Source organism: Barbatula barbatula (assembly GCF_947034865.1).
Source record: "Barbatula barbatula genome assembly, chromosome: 21".
In the NCBI taxonomy this organism is placed as follows: domain Eukaryota; kingdom Metazoa; phylum Chordata; class Actinopteri; order Cypriniformes; family Nemacheilidae; genus Barbatula; species Barbatula barbatula.
Window position 1 is genome coordinate 4,331,705 of NC_136784.1, and position 15,468 is coordinate 4,347,172.

General features: G+C 40.5%; 1 protein-coding gene across 1 annotated transcript in view; it reads right to left on the reverse strand.

The window, feature by feature from the left end:
* cacng8a (calcium channel, voltage-dependent, gamma subunit 8a) overlaps positions 1-13,765 on the reverse strand; it is a gene marked incomplete at its 3' end in the record, with an annotated part of 92,348 nt that extends 78,583 nt beyond the window's left edge. The window contains exon 1 of the mRNA XM_079484121.1: positions 13,732-13,765. The remainder of the gene's footprint in view (positions 1-13,731) is intronic.
* Between the last annotated feature and the right edge of the window lie 1,703 nt (positions 13,766-15,468).

The following is a 15,468-nucleotide window of genomic DNA, read 5'->3' on the forward strand; positions in this document are numbered from 1 at the left end:
TTTCAAAAAATGCTGGCTCTGAGACATTATGTTAATAGTGAACCATCAAATAACATTTGCCTTCAATTTCACTCTGGAATCTCTGGGATCATTCACTTTCCAGCTGCCCCACCGCCATGAATTTGGCTCCAGATACCCTAAATTTACAGCAGCACACTTTCATCAGTTTTGAGTGAACTTTTTGGATACAAAATCTTTCAGTGCTTCTGAATGAGCCCCTATAAATATTCCAAGATGGTACAATAGCATCTGCATGTACATATCCTTCTTCATGTGCAAGTTTGCTCGTTGGGACAAGAAACGTAGAGCAGATGGTCACTTGTTCAGATCATAGGTCTGCAATGCAGTGTTCCCCAGTGAGAAGCACTTATTTGAAATGGCTCTCTCTCCAAAAAAATAAATAAATATACTGTATAAGCGGTGCTAATGCGGGTAGCCCCATGCATCAGCATCTGAAAAGCCCATCATAAACCTCAGCCTTTGCTTTACCGATGGATGGGTTCTACTGACAACATCTCTTTTATCAAAGACTGCACTGATTTTTATGAAAGCCCTGGGTGTTGTTTAGCCGCAAGTCATGCAGGTCTTTTGTAGTCGCTTTTGAGGCATGACATGCAGGTAGATCGCCGTCTCTGTGCTGCGCAATGCTGTCTAACATGCCGCCGTCTGTGTTTCAGACATGGCATTGAATTATGGTGCGGTCCACGGAGCCTCATCTAGCTGCATGAGCCCTTCATCATTCACAGCACACAGACTTTACAAATGCTTCTCTGAATGGACTCAACATTTAGAATTGGTAACATCAGCTGAAAAAAGAAAGTCATTTTATAGAGGTGGAGCAAGCTATTGGATATTTGTAAATAACATGCAGCTAAAATTAGACCAGGAATGTGTATTAAAGGGATAATTCACTTAAAATGAAAACCCTCATGTCATTTCAATCCTGTTTAACCTCCTCGCAGAACACAAGAGAAGATATTTTGAAGAATGTTGGTTACAAAACAACAGCAATATCCATTCACTTCTATATTATGGATACAACAAATCAATGGATACCGCCGTTGTTCGTTAACCAACATTCTTCAAAATATATTTTGTGTTTTGCAGAAGAAAGAAAACCTTAAAGGTTTGAAATGATGTAAATGCACGTGTAAATAATGACAGAATTTATATTTTTGAGTGCTATCCTCTTAATAAAGAATTGCCAGAAAGAAGGGTGCAAAATGTGTACTTTTATAGATTGTCACTGTGGGCAGTACCTTCCTAATGTACCTTTTAACACAAGACAGAAATGTAATTGTTCCTAATCTACCCATAAGTTACAGTACTGTACATCTTCAGGGTAAAGCCTGTGTGCAGGATAAATATTAATTTTAAACAGACTTATGACTAAAACGTAATATTTTACCATTTAAGTGTTGTTACAATACAGAGTTCAGATAATGTTAAAGTACATTATTGTGCAAAAGAAAAGTCCACCCACATTTACTGCAGATGTTCACAGGTCACAGCGCCCACCATCGTCTCGCACACCTCCACGAATGTTTTAATGACATAATAATATGCAACACCCTGAAAACCTGGTGTTAATTATTTCAGATAATTAACAGAGCATAGACCCATTCATCGAATGCATTACAGACCGGAAACACTGACGTAAGCTGCCGTCCCCTCGGTACAAAAGAACATACAAGTGCTCTCTAAGCCGTGCAATAACCTTCCGTAAAAAAAAAAAGAAAAAGGACTCTATAGCGAGGTGTTATCTTTGGATTCACAATCAAGCTGAAGATCCCTTCGTAACAAAAACATCCTCTTAGCAACATATTGCACAGCCTCAACCTGAAAGAAAAGATGTGAGAAGAAAAACAAATTAAATTCTGTCAAGAAGACCGAACCGCTTTCACAGCACTGCAGGGCCCCGGCACTGACAGAGATGGAATTTCGTGCAGCTAAAGATGGCTTCCTCTCACTCAGGCCTGGCCTTGTCCCTCGCAACAGGGGCGACGTGCCGTATGCCACACGCAACTAAAATACTAATTCACGTGCCAATGTTTCAATCCGTTTCAGGGCACCTTCATCAGGCACTCATTTTGAGGCGTTTCTCGTACGATTTTCTTGGTTGAAAATTGACATTATCCTCCCACCTGGCAAAACAGTTTCTTGAAAACAGCACTTTCGTTTGGTCTTCCGTGGGGGTTGTCATCCGTCTACCAGCATGAGAAGCACGGCATTGCGATTTATTTCACCAGAGATGCATTACTTCATGCATATTCTTTGCAAGCGAGCCACTGTCAGAGAGCAGATTGTACCTGGGATCTAGCAAGGCCCAAAGCACAATGAAGTCAAAGGAGGAAAAATATAATATGACACACTGTGGGTAGAAGAGTGTTGCAGTTGATGGGTCACTGGTGCAATCTTTTGTATCCACTAAAGGACGGCATGATGAAACGCATATTGTATTTGTAAATGAGGTCTTGGGGAAAAAAAGAAAAAAGGTGTAATGGCATCTGTGAGGCTTTCTTCTCCGAGAACAAATCCTGTCAGTACTACACATGCTGGCCATCCTGCTGTATTCTTCAACAAGGGGAAAGTAATCAACAGGCAACCTTGTTTCTATTGTTCTTAATCATTTACTTAATTCAACTTAAAAAGAGGCTCTGGGAGGTGGGGGAAAAAAATTCAGCATGCCTGTATTTTGCAAGAAAATTACAGATTGCAAAGGTGAAAGAGGTTGTAAGTCAAAAGAATAGATACATGCCACAGACAAAGGAACAGCCACCAAAAAAATCAGGATGTGAAAGCAGTGGCAAAGTAAGAGGGTAAGAACAGAATGAGAAAGATTCACGAGGACAGACCAAGGACAGTTGCAAGAAGATAAGAGACAGGAAAATATGCTGGAAACAGAACCACAAGAAAACTCGTTCCACTGCCTACATGGTTTTAGTATTCTTTCTTTTCCTTTTTTTTAATGCAGTCCCATTTGCCTGAGTTAATGAGTTGATATTTAGCTGGCAGAGACACAAGCTCTTAAAGAAAACTGCAGGGAACGCAGGCAGACCGGCGGCCCTGGAGCACACTTCACCATGCAGATGGAACTCTCGCACTTAAACAGGGTCAGTCTCCACAATGCAGGTTACAACCACACTGCTGTAGTTTAGCAAAATACTGCAGCCGAGGACAATTGCAAGCAGCCACGCTGTCTTTTTTCTATAGCTGACAAGATACTGTATGAGACAAACAGAAAAAATAACACGGAAAGCATGGCAACTGCATGGATGAATCTTACACAACCTGTTCCTACCCGATACACCTCTCCTACAAACACATTCAATAACGTAATGCCAAAAAACCCACACAATTTGTTAAATTATTTAGAGTTGTATAGTCCACCCTACAGCATTATATTATCTGTATACTCAAATATATAAATGTTCAGATACATTTAAAATTATGCTTACGAACATACGATGCCTACAGACATACTTCATATTTTTAAAATTATAATAAATAAGATATGACCTGTCCTGGACATGTTTTTGCAGGATTCACCCACATATTTTCGAAACCGATATGGACAAAGAAAAAGAAAAATTGTGAGACAGAGGAAATTTAATGCAAATTGGAGGCAAGTGAGTACCCACAATTTTGGCTATTAATTGTCCATTCAAAGATAATGGATGTGATAGGGCATAGTACTTAACAATTCAACAAAGCAAGCTTTAAATGACATGCAGGAGGCATGCAGCCTAATGCTGATGTAACCAAAATGCTGTCTGCATTTACTGCATGAGGATACATCACTGCAATCTCCAAGGCTGCAGTGGATCATAGAGCTGTTGAGTTTTCTAATAGACTGGTCCCTGATGTCATCTACCCGTTCTCCGTGTGTGGGACTCACTATGCCGTTAATGTTTCTGTGATATATTGACATTAAAGGTTGAGTAGGCTATCCTGTCCAGAAACGTTTTTGTCCTGCTGGTCAGAAGTCTTTAAACATTCTGATAGAAATCAATAATTAAAGTGATACATTGATATTTTTAAAAATCATATATCGACTAAGACAGGCATAGGAACAAAATAGTTTGCATCATGTGTCATGTGTACATTAACAGTCAACATATTTTGCATGCCACTGCGAACCCTGTTCAAGCAGACACCATTTGTCATCAGCGTGGTCACATACGCTGTGCAGACACAGCGGGAGAATGGCAGGTTAACTGCTGGAACATAACTTTCCCATGTTTAAAGGTGTGCGAGTTTGCAAGTGGCACTTGCAAAATACGAACAAAAATAAAGACCATCTTAAAAACTTCCAGGACTTAAAATGTCTTATCAGCAAACAGGTGAAAGCAGAATTCCAGTCGCAAATGCCTTCTGGTCCCTGGCAGTTGGTTTGCAGGGGTTTCCAGGGTTTCCCCCTCGGTGTGTTCATGATTTAGTTCCAGAGGATTCAAGAGGAGATGGGTTTGAAAAATGGGAAAATCCTGGCCAAAACGGGAGTGTTGACAGGTATGATTATAATCAGTGTTGCTTTTCCACACTGGCAGCAACTACAGGAGTCAAGGGTTTAAGAAATTATGCCACGGTAACTCCTGGACAGGTTAATGATTCGATTTTGATGGGTTTTGATTATGTTGCTTATGTAGTTTGTAGGCCTTTATGTATAACATCGTTACCCAGCATCTAACGGGATGATATTTATGATATATATTAAAATCATAATGTTGTGCATTACCTTAAAGGAATTGTTCACTTTCAACATACATTTTCATAATAATTTACTTACCCCTGTTGTCATCCAAGATGTTTATGTATTTTTTTCTTTAGTCGAAAAAAAATTAAGGTTTTTGATGAAAACAATTCAGGATTATTCTCTGTGTAGTGGACATCAATGGACTCCAAGCGGTTGAAGGTCAAAATTACAGTTTCAGTGCAGCTTCAAATGGCTTTAAACGATACCAGACAATGAATAAGGGTCTTATCTAGCGATACGAATATTAATTTTCTAAACACATATTAAATGTATATGCTTTATAAACACAAATGTTTGCCTTGTTCTGTTCTGCAAAGCGCGATCATGACTTTACACAATTACGTTGAAAAGGTCACGCTTGACATAGGCAGTACCGAGTCAGTGTTTACAAATGTGGAGAGGGAGGACTGTTCAAAAGTTGTTGAATGTTCAATGACACATATACAATTGTCTTTGTGTCAGTTTTTGGTTTAAAATGGTAATTTCACTTGCGTATCCTGGATTCCCCCTACGCCAAGCGTGACCTATTCAACGTAATTACATAATAGGTGAAGTTGTGATCGCGCTTCGCAGAACAGAGCAAGGCGAACATTTGTGTTTTTAAAACATATACATTTTTTTTAATGACCAATCATAAACCGACCGAAAGTAAATTAAATAAGCAGGACTCTCTGCTCTCAAACACTGGGGGCGTGTCCGCTGTTGGCCCTGAACCCAGGCCCACTCGCGTCACTCAACCAACGTCGATCCCCGGCCCAGTAGGCTATTTGTGAGTTATGTGAATAAGATGTGATTCAAGATTTTAATGAAAACACATGCAAGTCAAAGCACGTGAAATTCATCAATAGATAACTCACGAGTTTGCCTATGCAGATAATAATGCAGGTAAAAAGGTATGCGTATTTGCCATGCTGTCCGTTGAGAGGGCTCCGGGCCCGGTATTAGCCCAAAATCCAGAGCGCTCCCCCGTTTTCTCCCGTATGACAACAGTCTCGTGGTGAGGAACCGGGATGGTGGGGGGATGCCTGAAGACTGTTGAAGGAATGCAGGTAAGACAGTTTAGTCTATTTGTATTTTGTAGTGGTTCTCACTTAAGCTTATACAGTAGAGATGAGATTGCTGAGATTGCTGATAGCGAACCAGCCGGGTGGATTATCTGCTCGCGCTCATCTCGAAATTTGTTAATTAAACATCATTCACTGAATCACCTCGCAATCACGCGCAGTGATCCTCCTTCCATTCGCGTTATTCTCCTCCATCCATTCGCGTCTGCATTACCCTTAGCTTGTTTTTTGGCATGAGATTTGTTTAGTTGGGCAGAATGAGACATCCTGAAAGCCTGTGCGTGAGATCTTACAACCCTGTGCTCGTGATACAAGGCGCTCTAGTGAAAGGGAAGGGGTCATGCATGTTCGAACGCTCCATTGTGTCATCGATCCCCCGTTTTAGCCCCGCCCAAAAAATCCTGAACAGAGAGTTGGTGAAAAACTGATTAACAGTTTAACTCCACAATTCCGTACTACATACTTCTTTCATACTTCTAGTCTTATAAATGTGTTTCAGCAATAGATTTCTAACATCTATAATTTGTTTAGAAACAATTCTCAGAATTATCTTTACCCGGACTTTAAACACTGTAAGAGTGTAACACACTTTCTGCACTGCTGCTATGATCGCTTGCTTTTCTTTATCCACTAATCAATAGAAAATATATACAGGTTTTAAAGATAACTATAACAACTCAACATTAAATTGTACCCAGTAATGTGCTTTGCAGCTAGAATAGAGACTGAGATGCAAGTGAATCTGTAACAATGCCATCCATGGGTGTAATATTTCAGTTTTGACCCACAAAAATATGGACAGCCTGCCAGTAGACAATCTCAGTCCAGACAGGTAAAATGATAACTTTCCAGTATCAGCAGAGCAGGTCACCTCAATCGCTGATCTACCAATCATCAAAATAATCATGTCAAAGGGTCAGACTTTGAAACATTGGTAGGGAACAGAAATGGATTCCCTCAACCACCTTTAAATGTAAGTAAAGACCCAAGCCTATGAGGTTAAAGAGCATATCGTTGTCGCCTGTCTGAAACCTTGGATGTCCAAATTCGCTGTCTTTCAAAACTTAGTAACAAACAAAGTCACCTTGTAGTGAGGTAGGAGGGACGAGAGCCGGGATTCGAGGCGGTCTCGTATCACGGAGGAGATTGGGAGCATAAGACGACGAACGACCGGACCGTCAGTGAGAGAGGACCAGGCCTGGATTTTATGTTGTGGTTTGTGTGTGTTTATTTACGTTTGATTTAATTAATTAAAAGTTATTTTATGTTCGCCGGTTCCCGTCTCTTTATGGATCTTGTTACACACCTTTTTTGCCATAATAATGCAAAAGACTTTAAAAAAATAATATTTATTAACGTGAATGTTATTGCTACTACTACGCACAAGATATCAATTTTCCTTTGAAAACAGGTGGCTGTTACAACAGGGAGGGGATCCTTCATTCATTGTTTAATTAACATGGCAGAGGCGGGCGTGTCCTCGAATTTAACATCACCTTTACATTAAAGGCAGCGGTTCATATGATTGCAACCCCTCTTTACAACAGATTTTCGTGAATTATTTTTGTTATACTGTATCTCACAGGTTTGTGGCTCATTTTTTAATTCACTAATGTAATGTGATATTAACTGATCTTTTTTTAAAAATCTATTGGATTTGTATTAAATCGATACCCAGCCTAAGCTTATTTGCTACATCCACATAAAAATAGGGAAGAAGCGATTCAGCACAATCAGTATGCATCCCTTGTCTTTACACAAAAGTGAATCTCCTTTGGATTTAAGTGATTGATGTGTTGCACATCAAGCCTTGACTAACTGATGGCATTAGAACAAGTAAGAGAATGTGTGTTACAGTACTGAAAATACACACCTGCTTTTCAAGCTTCTTCCGACTTTACCTTTTCTGTTATTATGCATAACCTTACATTCAACCTTCATCCTAATCTCTTACTTTCATCCTACAGCCCCACTGGTTTTCCTTAAGTCCTCTATCTTGTGTCTACCTTGACCCTGATTGTAAAATATATTCGTATGGCCAATGTACTTGGAGATCTACTGAAGACAACATATTTCATGCACTTTCTATTCAATATGGTATATCTGTCCCCAGCTTTAAACAGGAACTCCAGACTCTAAGATAACATTGAAGCACTGAACAAAAACATTGCACAGAAAGGACAGCATTGCAGCGTTTTCAATAACAGCGAGGTTGCCTTGTTTGCCAATGCACTTCAATGATGATGGCGAGTAGTGGATTGGGCTGAAACATCTGGCTATGATGCTGTAAACCGAGGGCTTTGTTACAGCTGGGGGCATTGTTAGTGTGAAGAGGAGTAAAGTAATAAAATGGGGGATGATAAATAATAAACAGAAAAGCTTTGACAACACACCTGAAGACTTATTTCATTACACAAGGACCCTGCACTTTATTAGAGCTAATGAGAAACAATCCCGGGGTGAGTGTTACAGTTGAACGCTTCATACTAGTCACTCTTCTCATCCTTTGATACTGATGTCATTGGATATATCTGTCAAATAGGATTCTTCATCTTCAATACAATCACTTAAAGTGTGGCACGATAAGAGTGGATGTGCAAACCTTCTGGCCTCTTGATTCTAGGCCGCTATTTGTTCCTGGCTAAAGCAGGTCAAGAGATATATAATGTAAAGCAAATTTTTATATTTAAACCTAACTGAGATCTCCATTATGTATCCTGAGCCATTTGGGAGTAATGGTAGCAAACTGAACATGTTTTCATCAATCAGTGATGAATCAGAAAATGGCCATTTAAAAATAAATGTCCTCTTCACAAGGGGAAAATTTAATAAGACAGGGAAAAAAACTAATTCATCTCATCAAACATGGCACCATATCACACTAGAGAGACGAAAAAACTTGCAAAGGTGTGAAGCTTAATTTTAATCGCACCGCAATGCCCGGTGGGAGGGCAGAGAGAGTGGAGCACCAAAGAGTAAAAGTGACAGTGGCAGCAGCATGCCATATTACCCTGCATTGAAAATGACATCTGTGGAGGCCCCTGAGATTTAATTTTGGATGATCGCGGGGAGCCGGTTTCTGTCTGTCTCGCTCAGAGGAAAGAGAAGGAGGGAATCCCTGAAAACCCCACCTCCCCATCCGTCCGCCCCCAAGACTTCATGTCGAATTAATTCGAACCCAGGGTGAGCTTGGCTAACTTTGTTGGAAACGCTGTGTCCCACAGATCCGACTGTGAATTCATCAGGTCCGAGCATGCCAACGAAGTTCCGGCTTACATCTGAACAAAAAAGGATTTACAATCAATAGCCTGAGAAAGAAAAAAACATTAATGCCTGTCCGATAAGCAAGGCGTAATTCACAGGCTGATTTCAAGCCACGATGTTAACAGAGTGCGAAATAGAGTTTCGGCCTCGTTCCATTTAACTAAGGTACTTATTTAGATTAAGCAATCAAGTCTTGGTCACAAGACAAAGACATCATTCCACCTCATACTAGTTGAGACTTGGACAAAAAGCTATTAATTAAAGTAAAATAAAAATAAATAGGCGACAAGTTCATACAAAGCCGTAGCATGAGGGGAGTGCACCTACTGGAACCAATCTAGAAATCATAGCGGATGAATGAAGACATCTGGGGAGTCTCTGCTGGTATACAGGAAGAAAGTGAGGAGTTCTTAATTTACAGTGATCTGAGTGCATCTGCATCTGGGTGAGATTCTTCAGGGGATGTAGAGGAAAAAGCGGCAGGGAAGAACGTGCAGAATGATGGTTGCTGCCTGGCAGCCTTGTGCAGGACCATTAGACAGAAAATGTCTGCTCGAGAGAGATCGAGTTTAAATATCATATAACTCTGTCACAGCATGCGGCGGCTGCTCTGTGTGTTTTTACATCAAAGCTTAAATAAAGATGGAATAGAACAAGAGTAAAAAAATAGAGGTTACATCCTTTTTACCCATTCTCATTAAAGGGATAGTTCACCCAAAAATTCTGTCATCATTTACTCACACTTTTGTCATTTCAAACCTGTATGCCTTTCTTCAAAATATATTTTATGTTCTACGGAAGCATGTTGCTAACCGGCACCCATTTACTTGAATTTATTTTGTGTCATAGAAGTGAATGAGTACCAGCACTGTTCGTTTACCAACTTTCTTCGAAATATCTCTATGTCCTTCAGAAGAAAGAAAGTAATATACGTTTGAAATGACAAGAGGGTGAGTAAATGATAAGAGACTTTTCCTTTTTGGTCAACTATCACTTTAAATTTGTGTCTAAGATCTAAGTTTGATTACATCATAAAATGAAAACATTGCACATGCTACTGGAATTAACAAGGTTGTCAATGAAAGCGTGTTACATAAAATGATGGAAGGCTAAAGGTATTTGTGTATGGGCCTTCACTACATCATTGACTTCCTGTCACTTGCCTTTGAAGTCAACCTTGCGGAGGAGTCAAACCCCTGCTTTGACAAATTTGGATTGAATGTTGAATCTATTGTTTTTATATGTGAAAGCATTTTAAAAGTGTAAGCGGCACTAAAATGTCTGGGGACAAGAATGTATAAAGAAAGATTAAAACAACAAAGCATTAAAACTGTACACATTCAAACTATACAAAATACATTTTTGGAGTGTTTCCAAATAAGTTTGGTTTGGTATGTCCTGTTTAGTACATAATGCCTCAAGACTTCAGTTAATTTATTCTCATTAGCTTCAAGTGGACACTGTCTGCTCTGATTGGTGCACTTTGCTGAAAATTCTTGTAAAAGAAAATTCTACATTTTTGGTGGGCTCTGCCTGGCACAGATATCAAGGCAAAATATTTTGCAGAAATAAATTCCACAAAAGCATATGACTTTACATGCTTTCAGAACTATCAGTTTTGCACATTCAGCATTTTCCAGAGAACACACATTGCAAAGAGTTTTTTAAAGTAAAATGTTGCTATTTCCAGCTGCATCTGAGATGTTCTTCTTAATGATTTTGCTAAAAAGAACACAACATCAACAAATGTGAACCGTGGAGGAGAGGAAGAGAAAACGCAGAACTGCTGAAAATCATTAGCGCTCTAGTTCTTCGAGAAGCTACACTGTCAAGATTTTAAATCGAGTTTCAGAAAGCAGCAGAACAGTAAGCTATGGGGTTTATCAGAAACGCACCAAGGGAAAACAAGGGTTTGAATATGGGATGTAGTACCTAACTTTCCAAGCCTTTAAAAGATCAGATTATAACAATCATTCATTCTGCCAGTCTTTTGCCATTGGTTAAATAATAAACTTTTTTGGGGGAGCCCAGTTTTGGACACCTGTTGAGTTTTGGAATGCAGAGAGGCTAATTGCTTCTATATCTCTTTTTTGACATTTAATTAAACGTAAAGGGCAAGGTACTCTAAGTCCATCTAGGTTTATTTTTTTTTATGCAATTATTTTTTGGTAACCAATATTTAAAGGACAGTTGTTTTGATGAACACAGATAAAGACATTTTTTAAGAATGTTTTTATGCTAACAGTTCTGGGGCACTTTTGACTACCATAGGAAATTTTCCTCCTATGGTGGTCAATGGTGGCCAAGAACTTTTGGTTACAAGCATTCTTCACAACAACCAAGAAATTCATACAGATTTGGAACAACTCGAGGGCCTGTAAATAATAATATAATTTTTAGTCTTGAGTGGACTGTCCCTTTAAGTAACCAATATTAACATTACCATTTAATCAACTGAATGGGCCTTAAACAAGGTACATAAAAACGCCTTTTTGATACACATAATCATCCAAGTCAACTCACCTAACCTAGCAAACTACACCCTGCAAAATATGCAAATATTCACTTACAATTTTTTATAAATATATGTGATTTGACAAATTATACTTTTTTTAAATGTCCTATATTGCGATTACAATTTCCCTAACCGTTTCTACGTATTTCGATGTGTACCAAACAAATCCTTCTCCCTTACTTTGTACAAGCTGCACTTCTAGATAGGGATCCAATGCAAACTCTTCAGCAAATGGTAGGCTATATCATGCACTCAACATTCAACTGCTCTTAAGTCTTGTGAAAAATATCAGTCAGTCACTCTTGTACGCCGGGTGATGTAACACCGCTCTGATGCATAGACATGACAGAGCTGGACGTAGGAGGTGGCCCTTCAGAACAGCTGGGGTCTGGCAAGCACAGAATCCCGCGGGTGGGGGTTTGAAAAGGCGAGGGGAAAAGAGGACGCAATTTGGCTCCTCTCTTTCTCTCTCCCTGGGACGTGCCGTTTCAAAACCTCTAGGCCAGCTTCCTGTTGGGCTTTCTTCCCAAAATGCCCTCAAGCTGTGCTGCTTTAACTGATGCAAGTGTATTTTCATTTGTGTATGAGCGTGTGTTGTACGATGGGGGCTATGTACTTGCACTCAACAGCTGTATCACAGGAGGTACTTTAAAGCAGCAGTAATCTGGGAGGCAGCTCGACCGGCACTTCCTTTCCTCCAGTATCACCTGTCAGTACGAACCTTCAGGTGACTCCTGCAGAAAGCTGCGGTCCCACGGGGTCTTGTCTAGGAAGACTGTCGAGCCAACTTTAATGTCTCGGGCAGGTCACCACAACTTCACGTTTGGGTAAGGCTTAGCAAGGCACTGTCAGATACACTGATTACCCTACACAAACTCGGATTTTCAGAGCTGGCTCAGCTTCAGGTTTAGGTAGACACAAGCCAACCAAGCTAAAAGTAATGGAACCTATGACACAAATATGGCACGGTGGCATTCACAGCACATCATTGATATTTGCACCCGTGTTAAATCCCACTAAAGAATTAAAGTCAGCTCATTCCTCCTAATAAGCCTGTGACATGCAGATGCCTTGATCTTGATTGCTCAGTAACAAGTGGTACACAAAATGAGGCAATCTGAGCTACATGAAAAAAGGCGCCTCAATTACTAAACTCAACGCACACGCGCTCAAATGGAAGAAATTATGACATTTAAATAAACCCGATAGTTGCATGTAAAATATGCGCTTTTATAATTCAATTAAACACAACCGTGACCCGTTTGAATGCGCTACACTTCTAAACTGCAGTTTTAAGGATGAGTTAGTTCCTATTGTAATAAAAAGCGGTTTGAAAGCGGTGAATATTGGCGTATTTGCAGCTACACACAACGTGACGAAAACTGATTAATCATTTGATGCAACGAAAAACAATGAGAAACCTGACTGAAAACGCAACATCTAAATTAAAAATACACGTATCTCCATTTACACGAGCCTGTCAACTAAATGCGGCGACCACTTGTCACACATGTCTGGGAAATGGCTATACATACATGATCTCCCCCGTGGATCGCTGCGCTCTCTGAGGAAGCGTACGTTAACAGGCTATACCCTTGTCAATTTAAAGTTCCGACTCACAGAGACACTATTTGTGAACCCGTAGGGTAAAAGTCACTACTATCCTATGTGTGTTTGGGGTGTCTAGGTGAGAGAGACCTTGTGTTATGTGCACGCGCATCAATGACAGAGGGGTCAAACCCCTGCTCGCCGGACGGTTGTCTCCTATCCATCAAAGTGGATAACCGCGCGAGACACACGAGTCTTCGGGCGCTGACGCAGACGCGTCTCGCGCGCTTGCCGCCTTGTGCCAATTTGAAGGGCAAAAACCGTTGAGGACTTCAGCAAACACCCCACAAGAGAGGAAAATCTGCATACTCACTATTTTTCAGGATACGGATACTCTGGTCTCCCTGCGGCACTTCGTCCCCGTTAAATCCATTCCACAGCGGTCCATTTCCACGACGTTTCCACCCGGTATGTTACTGTGAGTAAAAAAGAAAAAAAATGTACGAACACACAGTCTCGACCTCTCTTTACTCAGTCTGCCTACATGTTGCTGACTAGCTCTCTCTCCCACCCTCCTTACCTCTTACCCCTCTCTCTCTCTCTCTCTCTCTCTCTCTCTCTCTCTCTCTCTCTCTCTCTCTCTCTCTCTCTCTCTCTCTCTCTCCCGTTATTTTGTTAAAATTCAGTATATACGCCCCGTCACCTAGCAACCTCTCTCTCTCTCTTTCTCTCTCTCTTCATCACTCGCGCGACACGTGTTGAATGCTAAACTTGTCGGTGTGGACGGTCACGGTCGCTGAAATGTTTTTTAAAAGCGCCTGTGCACGCAGGCTCGATCGCGCATCACTATGCAATCAAGATAGTTATCAAACCTGCATCCCCACACACCTCCTCCCGCCCTTTAACCCAACCCGCGACGCTCCGCTTTCCCCCGACACCGGAAACACAACTAAGCGCCTGAAAAAAGCCACCTTTGATTTATGTCTTATGTTGGTCTACATTTTCGATAGCGCTCTCACATATTGCAATGCAATGTCGCGAGGCAGCTTGACCGAAAAATAATTGAACACACGATACTTATTTTCACAAGAAGAACGGTATGGTGGCATTTTGGCAAAATGTTCATAACACGTACAATGACATTGTCGACTGTGAAAAGAATGTCAATATGATTGTTTCCGTGTTTTGTCGTTTTCAATGGGCCGTCGATTTTTTTGCAGTCAGCACAAAATACTACCAGTCGTATCATAAAGCGTTATAAACCCTAGAATGTTTTTTCCTTGTGCAGTAAGATTTTAATGAGAGTGTAATAAACTAATGATTTTTGCATGCTTTATCGCACTCCTCCCCTTGCCGGTCATTTTGTCCTCTGCTGGGCATCATGAGGGTGTTGAACGCTGCAGAGAACGTGAGTGCTCAGCAAACCGCTGCCCTGTCATAAGGTAATCATGTTCTGCTGTACTGTATGTGCATGTGTATGAGACCAGGAAAAGTGTGTGTGTGTGTGTGTGTGTGTGTTTGTGTCTGTAGGGTGGAAAGAAGGGCGTGTATGTGCTATTGCTTGTGTGTGCGTTCATGTGATTGATAGAATTGGTTGATAGGGTTCAAATGTGTGTAGGAGGGGCGGAGAGGTGTGGATCTGCGTGTGATGTGTGTGTGACAGGTTGACAGTGTTAAGACGAAGGTGTGTTTTGTGTATTGTGAAAAGCCAAACATCATCATGTACCCAGCTGTCTTTATTTGCTCATAAATCCTTTGGTGTATAATGTGAAAATAGGTTTAATTCATTTAAAAGCATGGGACTTTGTTTATGGTCTGGCTGGTAATTGGAGGACAGGGCAGGGCAGTGACCTATGTTGGCAGTAAAGGTATGGATGAACAGAATTTTTCCCCCTGTGGTGGAGACTGAGCCCAATCACATGGATACATAAATCAGTGAATGTGACATCAGAGCCTATATACTGACCATATCTGCCCTTGTTGCAGTCGCTTGTGCAGCGCCATAGAAAGGGATTGCGTGACGAGAACTGTGCAGAACTAACGGTAATGTTATGAAAATTGCACAATACTTGCATGAAATTCATTGTATGTTGTGCATTTACTTTTACTATAGGCAAGTGACTATATTAGTAATTCAGCGGGGTCATTATTGAGTATCATGTACTCTTTTAACTATTGACATCAGACACTTAGTGTGCTTGCACACACACAAGGAATTTTCGTTGGTGTTGGAAGCATCTAGTACAGACATTCAACACATTGACAATTAAAAGATAAGACAAAAGACAATAAAAATAATTGGTATAAACAATGTGACTCTTGCT